Source organism: Coregonus clupeaformis, unplaced genomic scaffold (assembly GCF_020615455.1).
Source record: "Coregonus clupeaformis isolate EN_2021a unplaced genomic scaffold, ASM2061545v1 scaf1308, whole genome shotgun sequence".
Taxonomy (NCBI): Eukaryota; Metazoa; Chordata; class Actinopteri; order Salmoniformes; family Salmonidae; genus Coregonus; species Coregonus clupeaformis.
In genome coordinates, this window is record NW_025534762.1 from 131,960 (window position 1) to 154,826 (window position 22,867).

At 39.3% G+C, this 22,867-nt stretch overlaps 3 non-coding genes and 3 pseudogenes across 3 annotated transcripts; all 6 read right to left on the reverse strand.

The window, feature by feature from the left end:
* Positions 1-675: 675 nt before the first annotated feature.
* LOC123486652 lies at positions 676-795 on the reverse strand. Its single transcript, XR_006659442.1, has one exon. It is a non-coding gene; the product is annotated as a 5S ribosomal RNA (ribosomal RNA).
* A 7,870-nt stretch (positions 796-8,665) lies between these two features.
* Positions 8,666-8,783, reverse strand: LOC123486661 (annotated as a pseudogene).
* Positions 8,784-16,661: 7,878 nt separating this feature from the next.
* On the reverse strand, positions 16,662-16,780 carry LOC123486654. The gene has a single exon (XR_006659444.1). It is a non-coding gene; the product is annotated as a 5S ribosomal RNA (ribosomal RNA).
* Positions 16,781-17,975: 1,195 nt separating this feature from the next.
* On the reverse strand, positions 17,976-18,094 carry LOC123486656. Its single transcript, XR_006659447.1, has one exon. It is a non-coding gene; the product is annotated as a 5S ribosomal RNA (ribosomal RNA).
* A 1,740-nt stretch (positions 18,095-19,834) lies between these two features.
* Positions 19,835-19,953, reverse strand: LOC123486668 (annotated as a pseudogene).
* A 1,178-nt stretch (positions 19,954-21,131) lies between these two features.
* Positions 21,132-21,248, reverse strand: LOC123486686 (annotated as a pseudogene).
* Between the last annotated feature and the right edge of the window lie 1,619 nt (positions 21,249-22,867).

Here is a 22,867-nt window from a genome sequence, read left to right on the forward strand (position 1 = left end):
GATGATGCTAATGATAACCTTCTTCTGGTAGGGAAGGAATGGCTTTCCCCAAAACCTTCGCAAGTAAATGTTAACTACAAAGTAGCCTATGCCTGCCTGGCAGAATTATACCGTGATCATTTGCATCACTCCAGTGGCCATTTGTTCTACAGCAACACCGCTTAACCAAAAAAAAGGTCTCTTCCTGGTGCATGCTTGCATTTAAGGGTAACTACACCCCAAAATCTAAATTTCTTACATTTTTCCCAGACCTCACAAATGGTCACCTGATAGGGTTTAAACATTGTTGTGGACATAGAACATCCAATTGTGCTGTTTTGCTATTAAAAAGGTGTACTTTTGAGAGCGAAAACCTGCCAAAACAGGGACAAACGGTCAACGGGGAAATCTAAACGGAAAAAAGGGAACTTGGGAATTAACGGAATCAGGCAAAACATTGAAGGGATTTTATAGTGCCCTAATGGACTACAGACATTGACTGTCTCCTAGACTAAAAACAAAGGCTGCATGTACTGCCTATATTTTGAGGGAAACGCACTGTCCATTATTTGATTTGATCAGGGCAGGGCAGCACACACAAACTGCATTTAGTCCAATAACAATCCATGATATTATTAGGGTGATAAATAAAAGGCAGTTGCTCCATGACACAAGAGCACGCTCTACTGGGACAAAAGCATACAGCACCTGGTATTCCCAGGCGGTCTCCCATCCAAGTACTGACCAGGCCCGACCCTGCTTAGCTTCCGAGATCGGACCGAGATCGGGCGTATTCAGGCTGGTATGGCCGTAAGCGAGGGAACAACTCTTGGTACACTATATAAAGTCAATGTGTCACTCACTCTGAAAGGGACACAGAAACGTATCCACTTTGTGACACAAACTGAAGAAGCTCAACCCTTGCTTACATTTCCAAATATATATATATATATATATATATATATATATATTTGAGTCTTGTTGGGGGGGAGAGGGCATATCCTATGTTGATTTATGACAAGTTCATTGACTAGGGCCCTATAAAATAGGCGTTGCGGACCGAATCACGGAATCCAGACATTAAACCGAAATTCAACAATATTCAAACATTTATTGAACTTAGTAAGAAATCAACTAAATCTATTCAACTTGTTAGAAAACGCATTCATTTGCCCAAGTCAATCATAAGACATGAACAAAATGCATCAGTGATTCGTATTTCCATGAACTTTCTGAAACGGCACAGGAATGCCCCTGTCTGTGTGCATGTGTGCGGTGCGCGCGTATGTCTACACTTTGTGTAGCCGTTAGCGATGATGCTAATGATAACCTTCTTCTGGTAGGGAAGGAATGGCTTTCCCCAAAACCTTCGCAAGTAAATGTTAACTACAAAGTAGCCTATGCCTGCCTGGCAGAATTATACCGTGATCATTTGCATCACTCCAGTGGCCATTTGTTCTACAGCAACACCGCTTAACCAAACAAAGGTCTCTTCCTGGTGCATGCTTGCATTTAAGGGTAACTACACCCCAAAATCTAAATGTCTTACATTTTTCCCAGACCTCACAAATGGTCACCTGATAGGGTTTAAACATTGTTGTGGACATAGAACATCCAATTGTGCTGTTTTGCTATTAAAAAGGTGTACTTTTGAGAGCGAAAACCTGCCAAAACAGGGACAAACGGTCAACGGGGAAATCTAAACGGAGAAAAGGGAACTTGGGAATTAACGGAATCAGGCAAAACATTGAAGGGATTTTATAGTGCCCTAATGGACTACAGACATTGACTGTCTCCTAGACTAAAAACAAAGGCTGCATGTACTGCCTATATTTTGAGGGAAACGCACTGTCCATTATTTGATTTGATCAGGGCAGGGCAGCACACACAAACTGCATTTAGTCCAATAACAATCCATGATATTATTAGGGTGATAAATAAAAGGCAGTTGCTCCATGACACAAGAGCACGCTCTACTGGGACAAAAAGCTTACAGCACCTGGTATTCCCAGGCAGTCTCCCATCCAAGTACTAACCAGGCCCAACCCTGCTTAGCTTCCGAGATCGGACGAGATCAGGCGTATTTTTTTTAAATATTTTATTATGAAAATCAGACAATTTTACATCATTTCAATCATCATTAAAGGGTGAACAATTCACCCTTTTACAACATCAGAAAGAAAATACAATAAATCAACAATTAAAACACTCACCTAATCCAGTTAATAATTAAACACAAGTTTTCCATTAGATGAAATTCTAATAAATGTACTCCCCCACACAAATTCTTTTTCAAAGTTGCCCCCACCATATCTCTGCATTATCTCTATATTTCCCTCCAACATACTCTTAAAAAGTACCTCCACACTCACACATTTCCCTTCATAATGCCCCAAGTTCCTTCTTAGTCTTACAGCATATCGAGCATGACTTAAAACATAATTAACCAAATTAAAATTCAAAACTTTACTTTTCCCATTAATACCAAAAAGAAAAAATCTCCTCCATTCCACCCCATTAAAAATCTCCTCCCCCCAATGTTTCACTAAAAGCTCCTTTAAAAACTCATGAAAACCTCTTATTCTACCGCATTCAATGAAAAAGTGCATAAAGTTTTCCACCTCTATATGACAAATGTCACATTCTCTATTAATATTTCTGTTGATTTGATGTAAGACCACATTAGTAAAAATCCTATTATGTTTTATTTTAAAATCATTGTCTTCACATTCTATGGAGTTCCCCTTTACATTAACATTCCTCCATATTGACTTCACATCCAAATCTACAAAAACCTCCGACCACACTTTCTCCGAAGCAGGCACTCTTATCTCTTTTAAAATACATTTACTATAGACTGTTTTAACTTTCAAGCCTGACAAATCACATTTCACTCCACCACTTTCATACAATAAAACCGGCAAACCCCTGGCTCTCTTAACCGCCCCTGTATTTATTAAAACACCCCACTCCTTCGGAATGCACCCTAAAATTCTCTTATACATATTTTCTACTGTAGTTTTGCTTATTTCATCCTCAACCTCAACAACATTGTCATAAATAGCTTGTACCGGTAGAAACCCCGGCCTGACCTCATACAGAATATCACCAATCTGTCGCATCCCAGCTCTCATAAAATATTTACAATACAACATTGTATTATTATATTTGATCTTTGGATTCAAAAAGATAGGCTGATTTAAAATATTTTCCAAACTGTTACATTCATAAGAAATGTGTGGTAAAACCTGCCCCCAAGCCTCGAAAACTTCCTTATAAAACAAAGGTATATTTCCCAACATTTCTTGTTTTACACTCATTAATAAACCATTATCCCCTATCCTCCCAACCTCCTGCAAATACTCTGCAAAAAACTTTTTCCACCCGTAATCCAATTCCCCATATAAATACTTCCGAACCATTTTCACTCTTATTGCTATTTTCCTCACCCTTAAATCCACTAACTTCAAGCCCCCCCTCCTCATAACCCGCAATCAATGTTTTAAAAGCGATTTTCGCCCCCTTCCCATCCCATAAAAATTCAACTAAAATCTTATTCATTTCAATTAAAACCCATTCTGGCACATCTAAGACATTCATGACGTGAATACAAATTGACATCAGTAAAGAATTTATAACAATAACCTTCCCCTTTAATTTTAACAACCTCCCCTTCCACATATTTACAACCTTTCTGACTTTATTTATCACCCCACTCCATGTCAAATCCCTAGCTTCTTTTTCTTTTACACCTAAAAAAACTCCTAACACCTTAAAATATTCTTTGGCCTCTTTAAAAGGAAAATTCCCCTCATTTACCTTCCCAATATACATTACAACAGACTTTTCCATATTAACTTTAGCTCCTGATGCTCTTCCATATACTTTAAAACCTTCTATTACCCTTTTTACACTGTCCTCATCTCTAACTGTTATAGTTGTGTCATCTGCATATTGGTGAATCAAACTAAATCCCCCCTGTGGAGTCTGTACACAATTAATACAATTATCCTTCTTAAGAAAAGCCGCTAAAGGCTCAGCTGATAAAACATACAATAAAGCAGATAAAGGACATCCCTGTCTCACAGATCTCTCCAGAGTAAAAGAATCAGTTAAAACCCCATTGCATTTCACCCTACTTTTTGCATTTCTATATAATAATTTAATCCACCCTATTATTTTATTACCAAAGCCAAATCTTTCCAAGACCCTAAACATAAAATCATGTTCTACTCTATCAAAAGCCTTATTTAAATCTATGCTTAAAACAATACCTCCTATCTTATCCCCATTCATTTTGTGTATCACGTCTCTAATCGTATTAATTGTGTCAGCTATATCCCTCCCAGGAACACTATAATTCTGTGTTGGTGCTATAATATCATGTAAAACTCTCTTCATCCTATTCGCTAAAATTTTGGCCAAAATCTTATAATCCACATTTAATAAACTAATTGGCCTATAATTTTCCAATTTCACCTTACTCCCTTTGTTTTTATATAAAATAGTTATCATTCCTGTCACCATTGATTCTGATACACAATCATTCTCCTCCATATAGTGATAAACCTCCAATAAAATAGGTGCTAAAGACTTTCATAAATTTTATAAAACTCTGCAATGATACCATCTACACCAGGGCTCTTATTCACCTGTAAACCCTTTATCGCATCCATCACTTCATTTACTGTAATCTTCCCATCACACATCACCTTATCTTCTCCATTAATTTTCACCTCCACACTATCTAAAATCTCCTGTACACACCCCTCATCCACCTCCCCTTTTTTAAATAAGTCCTTATAAAAACTCTGCACTGTCTCTAAGATCTCTACATAATCATCTACTACTTCCCCCCTTTACATTTTCAATCTGTCTAAGATATGTTCTTCTTTGAGTACTCTTCTCTAATCCAAGAAAAAAAGAAGTGCATTTCTCCCCCTCCAAAAAATACTTTGCTTTGCTTCTTATAATGGCCCCCATACACTTATCCATGTCATATTTACTCAATTTTGCTCTCAACTCTAAAAACTTTTCTATATTATAATTAGGTTCACTGTCACACTTCCCCATTTCCTCAACCAATTTGGCTCTCAACTCATTTTCTTTTCTTTTCATCCTGCCTCTCTTTTGCCTTGCATATCTTATACTAAAACCTTTTATTTTTTCCTTAACCTTGTCCCACCATACACACTTATCCTCCCCTTTCTGCTTATCCTCCATTTCACATATTATCAAAGATTTAAGTTGTTTACAATAATCCTCATCCCCCAAATAACTCGCATTCATACACCATGTACCACCTCCTATTCTTTCTTTGTCTAAACCCACCGAGAAATTTAAACATGCATGATCACTGAGTGTTGTAAATACATACTTAACATCTTTCATACAATCCCTTAAATCTTCTTTAACTAAAATCAAATCTATTCTGGTTTGTTTTAACTCCCCTAAAACCACCTGCCTTCTAGAAAATTCTCGTTTATCGGGATTGTCATCTCTCCATATGTCAATAAGTTTTTTCTCAACCATCATTTTCTTTAAAACCCCTCTAGATGCATCATTTCTAAAAGCAGCTCCCCTTGTCATATCTAATCTGTCCAATTTCACATTAAAATCCCCCACCACGATGCAATTTCCCACACTCCATCGTCCCACTTCAACAAATAAAACCTTGCGCTCTATTTCATTATTTGGCGCATAAACATTTATAATTCTAAACTTCATATCCATATACTCAAAATCTAAAACTAAAATCCTCCCATTATTATCATCATGTACATGTACCACTTTGTCCACCACATCCTTTCTCACTAGAATAGCAACCCCACTAGAATTCCCTCTACCATTATTAACAAAAATAAAATCCCTCCATATTTGTTTTACTTTCAATACACAATCATTGTCCCAATGCGTCTCTTGTAGGCATAAGATATCCACATTCTTCATTTGAACTATATTTTGAAATTTATCCATCGTCCTTAAACCATTTACATTTAGGGACACAAACTTAACCATTTCAAAAAATAATAAAATGAAAAGAAATACCTTCATTGTCCTCTACTTTTTGTCCTGTTTCTTTCCTCTTCTATCCTTCTTCTCCCCCGCCGTCGCTTTCCTCTTCCTGTAGCTTTCCCTTAGTTTTTCTACCTTTGCCCCTTCGTCCGTATCAGATATCTCCTCCAAGCCCATTTCGTCCAACCAACTCAAGTTCTTTACTCCCACATCCGTTGTGCTCCCCGTATCTCTCTCCGTCTCTGGTATTGTCGTCAAACTCAAACTGCCCTCCATGTCTTCACCCCCTGCGGTACTCGCAGGGCCTGAGCTTTCCCCAAAAATCTGCGCGTCCCCAGTGCCTCCACCCAGCACGATCCCCCCCTCCTCCTGTAAACTCCCTCTTCTCATCTCTGAGTCCAAGCTGCTCCCTATTTCGTCTGCCTTTTGCTCTTCCATCTCTCCACCTTCCTCCACATCCTCTTCCCCATCCTCTTCTTCTCCTCCCGGTGATACATCAGCTTCCATTAAGAGGTCCTGGCTCTCCTCCTCACTTACAACCTCTCCACAGTTGCACTCATCGGTTCCCTTCCGACATCCTGCGCAAACTGCCCTATCCCTCGCTCCAGCACATTCCCTCGCATAGTGTCCCTGGTTTCCGCACTTAAAACACCTAAAGTCAGGGCAGTCCTTTAAAATATGTCCAGGTTGAATACACAGGCGACATACCCTAACCTGCTTGTCATGAATCACCCTGAAATATTCACCACCCTCCATTGTCTCGAACTTAGTGGAATACGGCAAGGACTGCACGGTGTCCGTGAACTTTACCTTACAGTATCTTGTCCCATCCACGATTTCCGTCCCCGGCCAGACTCTCCTTCTGATTTCTGAGACCGCAGCTACACCCCAGATCCGCAGTTTATCCAGTATAGCTCCGTCTTCGATATAAACTGGCAAATTCATAAACGAGACTATGAGTTCGTTTGCCATCATATCTCTCGCCATTACCTTCGTGTTCTTAATCATGAACCCATCCATTAAACACTCTTTTCCATTTTCATCCCCCATCGTGACTTCATATTTCCTTTCTCCTTTTATTCTGCACCCCACCACCTTTCCGCACACATCTTTAATTGATCTTAGTAATTCCATCGTCGTTATCTTGTCTTCTCCCATCAATTCCACTGCCACTGTTCGTTCCTTGCCGTATTTTGAGCCACCTTCAGGTCCAAGTTTTGTCCGTTGCGCATTGCCTTTGTCTTTATCCGTTCCATTATTCTTTGCCATGTTGTCCGTCATTAACCAAACAGAAAAAAAGTCTCAAAAAACTCACCCCCAAGCAGCAGAACTGCAAGGGGGGAAAAAACTAACTAACCTTAAACTTAATTGAATTGAAAATCAAACAAATGTCCTTCAATAAACTAAGAAACTCAAGCAAATAGTTCTCTCCCAAACACTCACTTACAGCTTAATCACCTGCACCTGTCTCACTCAACTCACCGGAAGGGCGTATTCAGGCTGGTATGAACGTAAGCGAGGGAACAACTCTTGGTACACTATATAAAGTCAATGTGTCACTCACTCTGAAAGGGACACAGAAATGTATCCACTTTGTGACACAAACTGAAGAAGCTCAACCCTTGCTTACATTTCCAATATATATATATATATATATTGAGTCTTGTTGGGGGGGAAGAGGGCATATCCTATGTTGATTTATGACAAGTTCATTGACTAGGGCCCTATAAAATAGGCGTTGCGGACCGAATCACGGAATCCAGACATTAAACCGAAATGCAACAATATTCAAACATTTATTGAACTTAGTAAGAAATCAACTAAATCTATTCAACTTGTTAGAAAACGCATTCATTTGCCCAAGTCAATCATAAGACATGAACAAAATGCATCAGTGATTCGTATTTCCATGAACTTTCTGGAACGGCACAGGAATGCCCCTGTCTGTGTGCATGTGTGCGGTGCGCGCGTATGTCTACACTTTGTGTAGCCGTTAGCGATGATGCTAATGATAACCTTCTTCTGGTAGGGAAGGAATGGCTTTCCCCAAAACCTTCGCAAGTAAATGTTAACTACAAAGTAGCCTATGCCTGCCTGGCAGAATTATACCGTGATCATTTGCATCACTCCAGTGGCCATTTGTTCTACAGCAACACCGCTTAACCAAACAAAGGTCTCTTCCTGGTGCATGCTTGCATTTAAGGGTAACTACACCCCAAAATCTAAATGTCTTACATTTTTCCCAGACCTCACAAATGGTCACCTGATAGGGTTTAAACATTGTTGTGGACATAGAACATCCAATTGTGCTGTTTTGCTATTAAAAAGGTGTACTTTTGAGAGCGAAAACCTGCCAAAACAGGGACAAACGGTCAACGGGGAATTCTAAACGGAGAAAAGGGAACTTGGGAATGAACAGAATCAGGCAAAACATTGAAGGGATTTTATAGTGCCCTAATGGACTACAGACATTGACTGTCTCCTAGACTAAAAACAAAGGCTGCATGTACTGCCTATATTTTGAGGGAAACGCACTGTCCATTTATTTGATTTGATCAGGGCAGGGCAGCACACAAACTGCATTTAGTCCAATAACAATCCATGATATTATTAGGGTGATAAATAAAAGGCAGTTGCTCCATGACACAAGAGCACGCTCTACTGGGACAAAAGCTTACAGCACCTGGTATTCCCAGGCGGTCTCCCATCCAAGTAATAACCAGGCCCGACCATGCTTAGCTTCCGAGATCGGACGAGATCGGCGTATTCAGGCTGGTATGGCCGTAAGCGAGGTAACATCTCTTGGTACACTATATAAAGTCAATGTGTCACTCACTCTGAAAGGGACACAGAAACGTATCCACTTTGTGACACAAACTGAAGAAGCTCAACCCTTGCTTACATTTCCAAATAAAATATATATATATATATATATATATATATTTGAGTCTTGTTGGGGGGAGAGGGCATATCCTATGTTGATTTATGACAAGTTCATTGACTAGGGCCCTATAAAATAGGCGTTGCGGACCGAATCACGGAATCCAGACATTAAACCGAAATGCAACAATATTCAAACATTTATTGAACTTAGTAAGAAATCAACTAAATCTATTCAACTTGTTAGAAAACGCATTCATTTGCCCAAGTCAATCATAAGACATGAACAAAATGCATCAGTGATTCGTATTTCCATGAACTTTCTGGAACGGCACAGGAATGCCCCTGTCTGTGTGCATGTGTGCGGTGCGCGCGTATGTCTACACTTTGTGTAGCCGTTAGCGATGATGCTAATGATAACCTTCTTCTGGTAGGGAAGGAATGGCTTTCCCCAAAACCTTCGCAAGTAAATGTTAACTACAAAGTAGCCTATGCCTGCCTGGCAGAATTATACCGTGATCATTTGCATCACTCCAGTTGCCATTTGTTCTACAGCAACACCGCTTAACCAAACAAAGGTCTCTTCCTGGTGCATGCTTGCATTTAAGGGTAACTACACCCCAAAATCTAAATCTCTTAAATTTTTCCCAGACCTTACAAATGGTCACCTGATAGGGTTTAAACATTGTTGTGGACATAGAACATCCAATTGTGCTGTTTTGCTATTAAAAAGGTGTACTTTTGAGAGCGAAAACCTGCCAAAACAGGGACAAACGGTCAACGGGGAAATCTAAACGGAGAAAAGGGAACTTGGGAATTAACGGAATCAGGCAAAACATTGAAGGGATTTTATAGTGCCCTAATGGACTACAGACATTGACTGTCTCCTAGACTAAAAACAAAGGCTGCATGTACTGCCTATATTTTGAGGGAAACGCAATGTCCATTATTTGATTTGATCAGGGCAGGGCAGCACACACAAACTGCATTTAGTCCAATAACAATCCATGATATTATTAGGGTGATAAATAAAAGGCAGTTGCTCCATGACACAAGAGCACGCTCTACTGGGACAAAATGCTTACAGCACCTGGAATTCCCAGGCAGTCTCCCATCCAAGTACTAACCAGGCCCAACCCTGCTTAGCTTCCGAGATCGGACAAGATCTGGCGTATTTTTTTTTATTTTTATAATTTATTATGAAAATCAGACAATTTTACATCATTTCAATCATCATTAAAGGGTGAACAATTCACCCTTTTACAACATCAGAAAGAAAATACAATAAATCAACAATTAAAACACTCACCTAATCCAGTTAATAATTAAACACAAGTTTTCCATTAGATGAAATTCTAATAAATGTACTCCCCCACACAAATTCTTTTTCAAAGTTGCCCCCACCATATCTCTGCATTATCTCTATATTTCCCTCCAACATACTCTTAAAAAGTACCTCCACACTCACACATTTCCCTTCATAATGCCCCAAGTTCCTTCTTAGTCTTACAGCATATCGAGCATGACTTAAAACATAATTAACCAAATTAAAATTCAAAACTTTACTTTTCCCATTAATACCAAAAAGAAAAAATCTCCTCCATTCCACCCCATTAAAATCTCCTCCCCCCAATGTTTCACTAAAAGCTCCTTTAAAAACTCATGAAAACCTCTTATTCTACCGCATTCAATGAAAAAGTGCATAAAGTTTTCCACCTCTATATGACAAATGTCACATTCTCTATTAATATTTCTGTTGATTTGATGTAAGACCACATTAGTAAAAATCCTATTATGTTTTATTTTAAAATCATTGTCTTCACATTCTATGGAGTTCCCCTTTACATTAACATTCCTCCATATTGACTTCACATCCAAATCTACAAAACCTCCGACCACACTTTCTCCGAAGCAGGCACTCTTATCTCTTTTAAAATACATTTACTATAGACTGTTTTAACTTTCAAGCCTGACAAATCACATTTCACTCCACCACTTTCATACAATAAAACCGGCAAACCCCTGGCTCTCTTAACCGCCCCTGTATTTATTAAAACACCCCACTCCTTCGGAATGCACCCTAAAATTCTCTTATACATATTTTCTACTGTAGTTTTGCTTATTTCATCCTCAACCTCAACAACATTGTCATAAATAGCTTGTACCGGTAGAAACCCCGGCCTGACCTCATACAGAATATCACCAATCTGTCGCATCCCAGCTCTCATAAAATATTTACAATACAACATTGTATTATTATATTTGATCTTTGGATTCAAAAAGATAGGCTGATTTAAAATATTTTCCAAACTGTTACATTCATAAGAAATGTGTGGTAAAACCTGCCCCCAAGCCTCGAAAACTTCCTTATAAAACAAAGGTATATTTCCCAACATTTCTTGTTTTACACTCATTAATAAACCATTATCCCCTATCCTCCCAACCTCCTGCAAATACTCTGCAAAAAACTTTTTCCACCCGTAATCCAATTCCCCATATAAATACTTCCGAACCATTTTCACTCTTATTGCTATTTTCCTCACCCTTAAATCCACTAACTTCAAGCCCCCCTCCTCATAACCCGCAATCAATGTTTTAAAAGCGATTTTCGCCCCCTTCCCATCCCATAAAAATTCAACTAAAATCTTATTCATTTCAATTAAAACCCATTCTGGCACATCTAAGACATTCATGACGTGAATACAAATTGACATCAGTAAAGAATTTATAACAATAACCTTCCCCTTTAATTTTAACAACCTCCCCTTCCACATATTTACAACCTTTCTGACTTTATTTATCACCCCACTCCATGTCAAATCCCTAGCTTCTTTTTCTTTTACACCTAAAAAAACTCCTAACACCTTAAAATATTCTTTGGCCTCTTTAAAAGGAAAATTCCCCTCATTTACCTTCCCAATATACATTACAACAGACTTTTCCATATTAACTTTAGCTCCTGATGCTCTTCCATATACTTTAAAACCTTCTATTACCCTTTTTACACTGTCCTCATCTCTAACTGTTATAGTTGTGTCATCTGCATATTGGTGAATCAAACTAAATCCCCCCTGTGGAGTCTGTACACAATTAATACAATTATCCTTCTTAAGAAAAGCCGCTAAAGGCTCAGCTGATAAAACATACAATAAAGCAGATAAAGGACATCCCTGTCTCACAGATCTCTCCAGAGTAAAAGAATCAGTTAAAACCCCATTGCATTTCACCCTACTTTTTGCATTTCTATATAATAATTTAATCCACCCTATTATTTTATTACCAAAGCCAAATCTTTCCAAGACCCTAAACATAAAATCATGTTCTACTCTATCAAAAGCCTTATTTAAATCTATGCTTAAAACAATACCTCCTATCTTATCCCCATTCATTTTGTGTATCACGTCTCTAATCGTATTAATTGTGTCAGCTATATCCCTCCCAGGAACACTATAATTCTGTGTTGGTGCTATAATATCATGTAAAACTCTCTTCATCCTATTCGCTAAAATTTTGGCCAAAATCTTATAATCCACATTTAATAAACTAATTGGCCTATAATTTTCCAATTTCACCTTACTCCCTTTGTTTTTATATAAAATAGTTATCATTCCTGTCACCATTGATTCTGATACACAATCATTCTCCTCCATATAGTGATAAACCTCCAATAAAATAGGTGCTACAAGACTTTCATAAATTTTATAAAACTCTGCAATGATACCATCTACACCAGGGCTCTTATTCACCTGTAAACCCTTTATCGCATCCATCACTTCATTTACTGTAATCTTCCCATCACACATCACCTTATCTTCTCCATTAATTTTCACCTCCACACTATCTAAAATCTCCTGTACACACCCCTCATCCACCTCCCCTTTTTAAATAAGTCCTTATAAAAACTCTGCACTGTCTCTAAGATCTCTACATAATCATCTACTACTTCCCCCCTTTACATTTTCAATCTGTCTAAGATATGTTCTTCTTTGAGTACTCTTCTCTAATCCAAGAAAAAAAGAAGTGCATTTCTCCCCCTCCAAAAAATACTTTGCTTTGCTTCTTATAATGGCCCCCATACACTTATCCATGTCATATTTACTCAATTTTGCTCTCAACTCTAAAAACTTTTCTATATTATAATTAGGTTCACTGTCACACTTCCCCATTTCCTCAACCAATTTGGCTCTCAACTCATTTTCTTTTCTTTTCATCCTGCCTCTCTTTTGCCTTGCATATCTTATACTAAAACCTTTTATTTTTTCCTTAACCTTGTCCCACCATACACACTTATCCTCCCCTTTCTGCTTATCCTCCATTTCACATATTATCAAAGATTTAAGTTGTTTACAATAATCCTCATCCCCCAAATAACTCGCATTCATACACCATGTACCACCTCCTATTCTTTCTTTGTCTAAACCCACCGAGAAATTTAAACATGCATGATCACTGAGTGTTGTAAATACATACTTAACATCTTTCATACAATCCCTTAAATCTTCTTTAACTAAAATCAAATCTATTCTGGTTTGTTTTAACTCCCCCTAAAACCACCTGCCTTCTAGAAAATTCTCGTTTATCGGGATTGTCATCTCTCCATATGTCAATAAGTTTTTTCTCAACCATCATTTTCTTTAAAACCCCTCTAGATGCATCATTTCTAAAAGCAGCTCCCCTTGTCATATCTAATCTGTCCAATTTCACATTAAAATCCCCCACCACGATGCAATTTCCCACACTCCATCGTCCCACTTCAACAAATAAAACCTTGCGCTCTATTTCATTATTTGGCGCATAAACATTTATAATTCTAAACTTCATATCCATATACTCAAAATCTAAAACTAAAATCCTCCCATTATTATCATCATGTACATGTACCACTTTGTCCACCACATCCTTTCTCACTAGAATAGCAACCCCACTAGAATTCCCTCTACCATTATTAACAAAAATAAAATCCCTCCATATTTGTTTTACTTTCAATACACAATCATTGTCCCAATGCGTCTCTTGTAGGCATAAGATATCCACATTCTTCATTTGAACTATATTTTGAAATTTATCCATCGTCCTTAAACCATTTACATTTAGGGACACAAACTTAACCATTTCAAAAAATAATAAAATGAAAAGAAATACCTTCATTGTCCTCTACTTTTTGTCCTGTTTCTTTCCTCTTCTATCCTTCTTCTCCCCCGCCGTCGCTTTCCTCTTCCTGTAGCTTTCCCTTAGTTTTTCTACCTTTGCCCCTTCGTCCGTATCAGATATCTCCTCCAAGCCCATTTCGTCCAACCAACTCAAGTTCTTTACTCCCACATCCGTTGTGCTCCCCGTATCTCTCTCCGTCTCTGGTATTGTCATCAAACTCAAACTGCCCTCCATGTCTTCACCCCCTGCGGTACTCGCAGGGCCTGAGCTTTCCCCAAAAATCTGCGCGTCCCCAGTGCCTCCACCCAGCACGATCCCCCCTCCTCCTGTAAACTCCCTCTTCTCATCTCTGAGTCCAAGCTGCTCCCTATTTCGTCTGCCTTTTGCTCTTCCATCTCTCCACCTTCCTCCACATCCTCTTCCCCATCCTCTTCTTCTCCTCCCGGTGATACATCAGCTTCCATTAAGAGGTCCTGGCTCTCCTCCTCACTTACAACCTCTCCACAGTTGCACTCATCGGTTCCCTTCCGACATCCTGCGCAAACTGCCCTATCCCTCGCTCCAGCACATTCCCTCGCATAGTGTCCCTGGTTTCCGCACTTAAAACACCTAAAGTCAGGGCAGTCCTTTAAAATATGTCCAGGTTGAATACACAGGCGACATACCCTAACCTGCTTGTCATGAATCACCCTGAAATATTCACCACCCTCCATTGTCTCGAACTTAGTGGAATACGGCAAGGACTGCACGGTGTCCGTGAACTTTACCTTACAGTATCTTGTCCCATCCACGATTTCCGTCCCCGGCCAGACTCTCCTTCTGATTTCTGAGACCGCAGCTACACCCCAGATCCGCAGTTTATCCAGTATAGCTCCGTCTTCGATATAAACTGGCAAATTCATAAACGAGACTATGAGTTCGTTTGCCATCATATCTCTCGCCATTACCTTCGTGTTCTTAATCATGAACCCATCCATTAAACACTCTTTTCCATTTTCATCCCCCATCGTGACTTCATATTTCCTTTCTCCTTTTATTCTGCACCCCACCACCTTTCCGCACACATCTTTAATTGATCTTAGTAATTCCATCGTCGTTATCTTGTCTTCTCCCATCAATTCCACTGCCACTGTTCGTTCCTTGCCGTATTTTGAGCCACCTTCAGGTCCAAGTTTTGTCCGTTGCGCATTGCCTTTGTCTTTATCCGTTCCATTATTCTTTGCCATGTTGTCCGTCATTAACCAAACAGAAAAAAGTCTCAAAAACTCACCCCCAAGCAGCAGAACTGCAAGGGGGGGAAAAAACTAACTAACCTTAAACTTAATTGAATTGAAAATCAAACAAATGTCCTTCAATAAACTAAGAAACTCAAGCAAATAGTTCTCTCCCAAACACTCACTTACAGCTTAATCACCTGCACCTGTCTCACTCAACTCACCGGAAGGGCGTATTCAGGCTGGTATGGCCGTAAGCGAGGGAACAACTCTTGGTACACTATATAAAGTCAATGTGTCACTCACTCTGAAAGGGACACAGAAACGTATCCACTTTGTGACACAAACTGAAGAAGCTCAACCCTTGCTTACATTTCCAATATATATATATATATTTATATATATTTGAGTCTTGTTGGGGGGAAGAGGGCATATCCTATGTTGATTTATGACAAGTTCATTGACTAGGGCCCTATAAAATAGGCGTTGCGGATCGAATCACGGAATCCAGACATTAAACCGAAATGCAACAATATTCAAACATTTATTGAACTTAGTAAGAAATCAACTAAATCTATTCAACTTGTTAGAAAACGCATTCATTTGCCCAAGTCAATCATAAGACATGAACAAAATGCATCAGTGATTCGTATTTCCATGAACTTTCTGGCAACGGCACAGGAATGCCCCTGTCTGTGTGCATGTGTGCGGTGCGCGCGTATGTCTACACTTTGTGTAGCCGTTAGCGATGATGCTAATGATAACCTTCTTCTGGTAGGGAAGGAATGGCTTTCCCCAAAACCTTCGCAAGTAAATGTTAACTACAAAGTAGCCTATGCCTGCCTGGCAGAATTATACCGTGATCATTTGTATCACTCCAGTGGCCATTTGTTCTACAGCAACACCGCTTAACCAAACAAAGGTCTCTTCCTGGTGCACGCTTGCATTTAAGGGTAACTACACCCCAAAATCTAAATGTCTTACATTTTTCCCAGACCTCACAAATGGTCACCTGATAGGGTTTAAACATTGTTGTGGACATAGAACATCCAATTGTGCTGTTTTGCTATTAAAAATGTGTACTTTTGAGAGCGAAAACCTGCCAAAACAGGGACAAACGTTCAACGGGGAATTCTAAACGGAGAAAAGGGAACTTGGGAATTAACGGAATCAGGCAAAACATTGAAGGGATTTTATAGTGCCCTAATGGACTACAGACATTGACTGTCTCCTAGACTAAAAACAAAGGCTGCATGTACTGCCTATATTTTGAGGGAAACGCACTGTCCATTATTTGATTTGATCAGGGCAGGGCAGCACACACAAACTGCATTTAGTCCAATAACAATCCATGATATTATTAGGGTGATAAATAAAAGGCAGTTGCTCCATGACACAAGAGCACACTCTACTGGGACAAAAAGCTTACAGCACCTGGTATTCCCAAGCGGTCTCCAATCCAAGTACTAACCAGGCCCGACACTGCTTAGCTTCCGAGATCTGACGAGATCGGGAGTATTCAGGCTGGTATGGCCGTAAGCGAGGGAACAGCTCTTGGTACACTATATAAAGTCAATGTGTCACTCACTCTAAAAGGGACACAGAAACGTGTCCACTTTGTGACACAAACTGAAGAAGCTCAACCCTTGCTTACATTTCCAATATATATATATATATATATATATATATATATATATATATATATATATATATATATATGAGTCTTGTTGGGGGGAGAGGGCATATCCTATGTTGATTTATGACAAGTTCATTGACTAGGGCCCTATAAAATAGGCGTTGCGGACCGAATCACGGAATCCAGACATTAAACCGAAATGCAACAATATTCAAACATTTATTGAACTTAGTAAGAAATCAACTAAATCTATTCAACTTGTTAGAAAATGCATTAATTTGCCCAAGTCAATCATAAGACATGAACAAAATGCATCAGTGATTCGTATTTCCATGAACTTTCTGAAACGGCACAGGAATGCCCCTGTCTGTGTGCATGTGTGCGGTGCGCGCGTATGTCTACACTTTGTGTAGCCATTAGCGATGATGCTAATGATAACCTTCTTCTGGTAGGGAAGGAATGGCTTTCCCCAAAACCTTCGCAAGTAAATGTTAACTACAAAGTAGCCTATGCCTGCCTGGCAGAATTATACCGTGATCATTTGCATCACTCCAGTGGCCATTTGTTCTACAGCAACACCGCTTAACCAAACAAAGGTCTCTTCCTGGTGCACGCTTGCATTTAAGGGTAACTACACCCCCAAAATCTAAATGTCTTACATTTTTCCCAGACCTCACAAATGGTCACCTGATAGGGTTTAAACATTGTTGTGGACATAGAACATCCAATTGTGCTGTTTTGCTATTAAAAAGGTGTACTTTTGAGAGCGAAAACCTGCCAAAACAGGGACAAACGGTCAACGGGGAAATCTAAACGGAGAAAAGGGAACTTGGGAATTAACGGAATCAGGCAAAACATTGAAGGGATTGAATAGTGCCCTAATGGACTACAGACATTGACTGTCTCCTAGACTAAAAACAAAGGCTGCATGTACTGCCTATATTTTGAGGGAAACGCACTGTCCATTATTTGATTGTTTGATCAGGGCAGGGCAGCACACACAAACTGCATTTAGTCCAATAACAATCCATGATATTATTAGGGTGATAAATAAAAGGCAGTTGCTCCATGACACAAGAGCACGCTCTACTGGTACAAAATGCTTACAGCACCTGGTATTCCCAGGCAGTCTCCCATCCAAGTACTAACCAGGCCCGACCCTGCTTAGCTTCCGAGATCGGACAAGATCTGGCGTATTCAGGCTGGTATGGCCGTAAGCGAGGGAACAACTCTTGGTACACTATATAAAGTCAATGTGTCACTCACTCTGAAAGGGACACAGAAACGTATCCACTTTGTGACACAAACTGAAGAAGCTCAACCCTTGCTTACATTTCCAGTATATATTATATATATTTGAGTCTTGTTGGGGGGAAGAGGGCATATCCTATGTTGATTTATGACAAGTTCATTGACTAGGGCCCTATAAAATAGGCGTTGCGGACCGAATCACGGAATCCAGACATTAAACCGAAATTCAACAATATTCAAACATTTATTGAACTTAGTAAGAAATCAACTAAATCTATTCAACTTGTTAGAAAACGCATTCATTTGCCCAAGTCAATCATAAGACATGAACAAAATGCATCAGTGATTCGTATTTCCATGAACTTTCTGGAACGGCACAGGAATGCCCCTGTCTGTGTGCATGTGTGCGGTAGCGCGTATGTCTACACTTTGTGTAGCCGTTAGCGATGATGCTAATGATAACCTTCTTCTGGTAGGGAAGGGAATGGCTTTCCCCAAAACCTTCGCAAGTAAATGTTAACTACAAAGTAGCCTATGCCTGCCTGGCAGAATTATACCGTGATCATTTGCATCACTCCAGTGGCCATTTGTTCTACAGCAACACCGCTTAACCAAACAAAGGTCTCTTCCTGGTGCACGCTTGCATTTAAGGGTAACTACACCCCAACATCTAAATGTCTTACATTTTTCCCAGACCTCACAAATGGTCACCTGATAGGGTTTAAACATTGTTGTGGACATAGAACATCCAATTGTGCTGTTTTGCTATTAAAAAGGTGTACTTTTGAGAGCGAAAACCTGCCAAAACAGGGACAAACGGTCAACGGGGAAATCTAAACGGAGAAAAGGGAACTTGGGAATTAACGGAATCAGGCAAAACATTGAAGGGATTTTATAGTGCCCTAATGGACTACAGACATTGACTGTCTCCTAGACTAAAAACAAAGGCTGCATGTACTGCCTATATTTTGAGGGGAAACGCAATGTCCATTTGATTTGATTTGATCAGGGCAGGGCAGCACACACAAACTGCATTTAGTCCAATAACAATCCATGATATTATTAGGGTGATAAATAAAAGGCAGTTGCTCCATGACACAAGAGCACGCTCTACTGGGACAAAAAGCTTACAGCACCTGGTATTCCCAGGCGGTCTACCATCCAAGTACTAACCAGGCCCGACCCTGCTTAGCTTCCGAGATCAGACGAGATCGGGCGTATTTTATTTTATTTTTTTATTTTATTTTTAGCTTCATATTTCACATCACATCTTCACAGCTTATTTTTTACATATCATAGCTTCATATTTCACATCACATCTTATAGCTTCACAGCTTATTTTTACATATCATAGCTTCATATTTCACATCAAAGCTTCACAGCTTATTTTTACATATCATAGCTTCATATTTCACATCACATCTTCACATCTCATAGCTTCACAGCTTATTTTTACATATCATAGCTTCATATCACATCTTCACATCTCATAGCTTCACAGCTTATTTTTACATATCATAGCTTCATATTTCACATCACATCTTCACATCTCATAGCTTCACAGCTTATTTTTACATATCATAGCTTCATATTTCACATCACATCTTCACAGCTTATTTTTACATATCATAGCTTCATATTTCACATCACATCTTCACATCTCAGCATATAACACAGATTATCAGTCCACGTCATAGCTTCTTACATGCTTTTACAGCAACTGGTATTCCAAGGTGGTCCCCCATCCAAGTACTAACCAGCCCTAAACCTGCTTAGCTTCCGAGATCTGACGAGATCGGGCGTATTCAGGCTGGTATGGCCATAAGCGAGGGAACAACTCTTGGTACACTATATAAAGTCAATGTGTCACTCACTCTGAAAGGGACACAGAAACGTATCCACTTTGTGACACAAACTGAAGAAGCTCAACCCTTGCTTACATTTCCAATATATATATATATATATATATATATATATATATATATATATAAATATTTTGAGTCTTGTTGGGGGGGAAGAGGGCATATCCTATGTTGATTTATGAAAAGTTCATTGACTAGGGCCCTATAAAATAGGCGTTGCGGACCGAATCACGGAATCCAGACATTAAACCGAAATTCAACAATATTCAAACATTTATTGAACTTAGTAAGAAATCAACTAAATCTATTCAACTTGTTAGAAAACGCATTCATTTGCCCAAGTCAATCATAAGACATGAACAAAATGCATCAGTGATTCGTATTTCCATGAACTTTCTGAAACGGCACAGGAATGCCCCTGTCTGTGTGACATGTGTGCGGTGCGCGTATATCTACACTTTGTGTAGCCGTTAGCGATGATGCTAATGATAACCTTCTTCTGGTAGGGAAGGAATGGCTTTCCCCAAAACCTTCGCAAGTAAATGTTAACTACAAAGTAGCCTATGCCTGCCTGGCAGAATTATACCATGATCATTTGCATCACTCCAGTGGCCATTTGTTCTACAGCAACACCGCTTAACCAAACAAAGGTCTCTTCCTGGTGCACGCTTGCATTTAAGGGTAACTACACCCCAAAATCTAAATTTCTTACATTTTTCCCAGACCTCACAAATGGTCACCTGATAGGGTTTAAACATTGTTGTGGACATAGAACATCCAATTGTGCTGTTTTGCTATTAAAAAGGTGTACTTTTGAGAGCGAAAACCTGCCAAAACAGGGACAACGGTCAACGGGAAATCTAAACGAAAAAGGGAACTTGGGAATTAACGGAATCAGGCAAAACATTGAAGGGATTTTATAGTGCCCTAATGGACTACAGACATTGACTGTCTCCTAGACTAAAAACAAAGGCTGCATGTACTGCCTATATTTTGGGAAAGCACTGTCCATTATTTGATTTGATCAGGGCAGGGCAGCACACACAAACTGCATTTAGTCCAATAACAATCCATGATATTATTAGGGTGATAAATAAAAGGCAGTTGCTCCATGACACAAGAGCACGCTCTACTGGGACAAAAAGCATACAGCACCTGGTATTCCCAGGCGGTCTCCCATCCAAGTACTGACCAGGCCCGCCCCTGTTAGCTTCCAGATCGGACGAGATCGGGCGTATTCAGGCTGGTATGACCGTAAGCAGGGAACAACTCTTGGTACACTATATAAAGTCAATGTGTCACTCACTGAAAGGGACACAGAAACGTATCCACTTTGTGACACAAACTGAAGAAGCTCAACCCTTGCTTACATTTCCAATATATATATATATATGTATATATATATATATATATATATATATATATATATATATATATATATATTTGAGTCTTGTTGGGGGGGAGAGGGCATATCCTATGTTGATTTATGACAAGTTCATTGACTAGGGCCCTATAAAATAGGGCGTTGGACCGAATCACGGAATCCAGACATTAAACCAAATTCAACAATATTCAAACATTTATTGAACTTAGTAAGAAATCAACTAAATCTATTCAACTTGTTAGAGAACGCATTCATTTGCCCAAGTCAATCATAAGACATGAACAAAATGCATCAGTGATTCGTATTTCCATGAACTTTCTGAAGCGGCACAGGAATGCCCCTGTCTGTGTGCATGTGTGCGGTGCGCGCGTATATCTACACTTTGTGTAGCCGTTAGCGATGATGCTAATGATAACCTTCTTCTGGTAGGGAAGGAATGGCTTTCCCAAAACCTTCGCAAGTAAATGTTAACTACAAAGTAGCCTATGCCTGCCTGGCAGAATTATACCGTGATCATTTGCATCACTCCAGTGGCCATTTGTTCTACAACAACACCGCTCTAACCAAACAAAGGTCTCTTCCTGGTGCACGCGCATTTAAGGGTAACTACACCCCCAAAATCTAAATGTCTTACATTTTTCCCAGACCTCACAAATGGTCACCTGATAGGGTTTAAACATTGTTGTGGACATAGAACATCCAATTGTGCTGTTTGCTATTAAAAGGTGTACTTTTGAGGCGTAAAACCTGCCAAAACAGGGACAAACGGTCAACGGGGAAATCTAAACGGAGAAAAGGGAACTTGGGAATTAACGGAATCAGGCAAAACATTGAAGGGATTTTATAGTGCCTAATGGACTACAGACATTGACTGTCTCCTAGACTAATAACAAAGGCTGCATGTACTGCCTATATTTTGAGGGAAACGCACTGTCCATTATTTGATTTGATCAGGGCAGGGCAGCACACAAACTGCATTTAGTCCAATAACAATCCATGATATTATTAGGGTGATAAATAAAAGGCAGTTGCCCACTCCATGACACAAGAGCACGCTCTACTGGGACAAAAGCTTACAGCACCTGGTATTCCCAGGCAGTCTCCCATCAGGTACTAACCAGGCCCAACCCTGCTTAGCTTCCGGATCGGACGAGATCAGGCGTATTTTTTAAATATTTTCTTATTAAACAATTTATCAATCATTAGGGTGGACATTCTTGCTACAATATCAAGAAAATGCAAAATCAACAATTAAAACATACCTAATCAGTTAATAATTAAACACAGTTTTCCATTATGAATTCTAATAAATGTAACTCCCCACACAACATTCTTTTCAAAGTTGCCCCACCATATCTCTGCATTATCTCTATATTTCCTCCAACATGCTACCAAAATGCCCTCTCCATTCTTCTCAATGCTGAAGTTCCTTCTTAGTCTTACAAGCATATGAGCATGACTTAAAACATAATTAACCAATTAAATTAAAACTTTA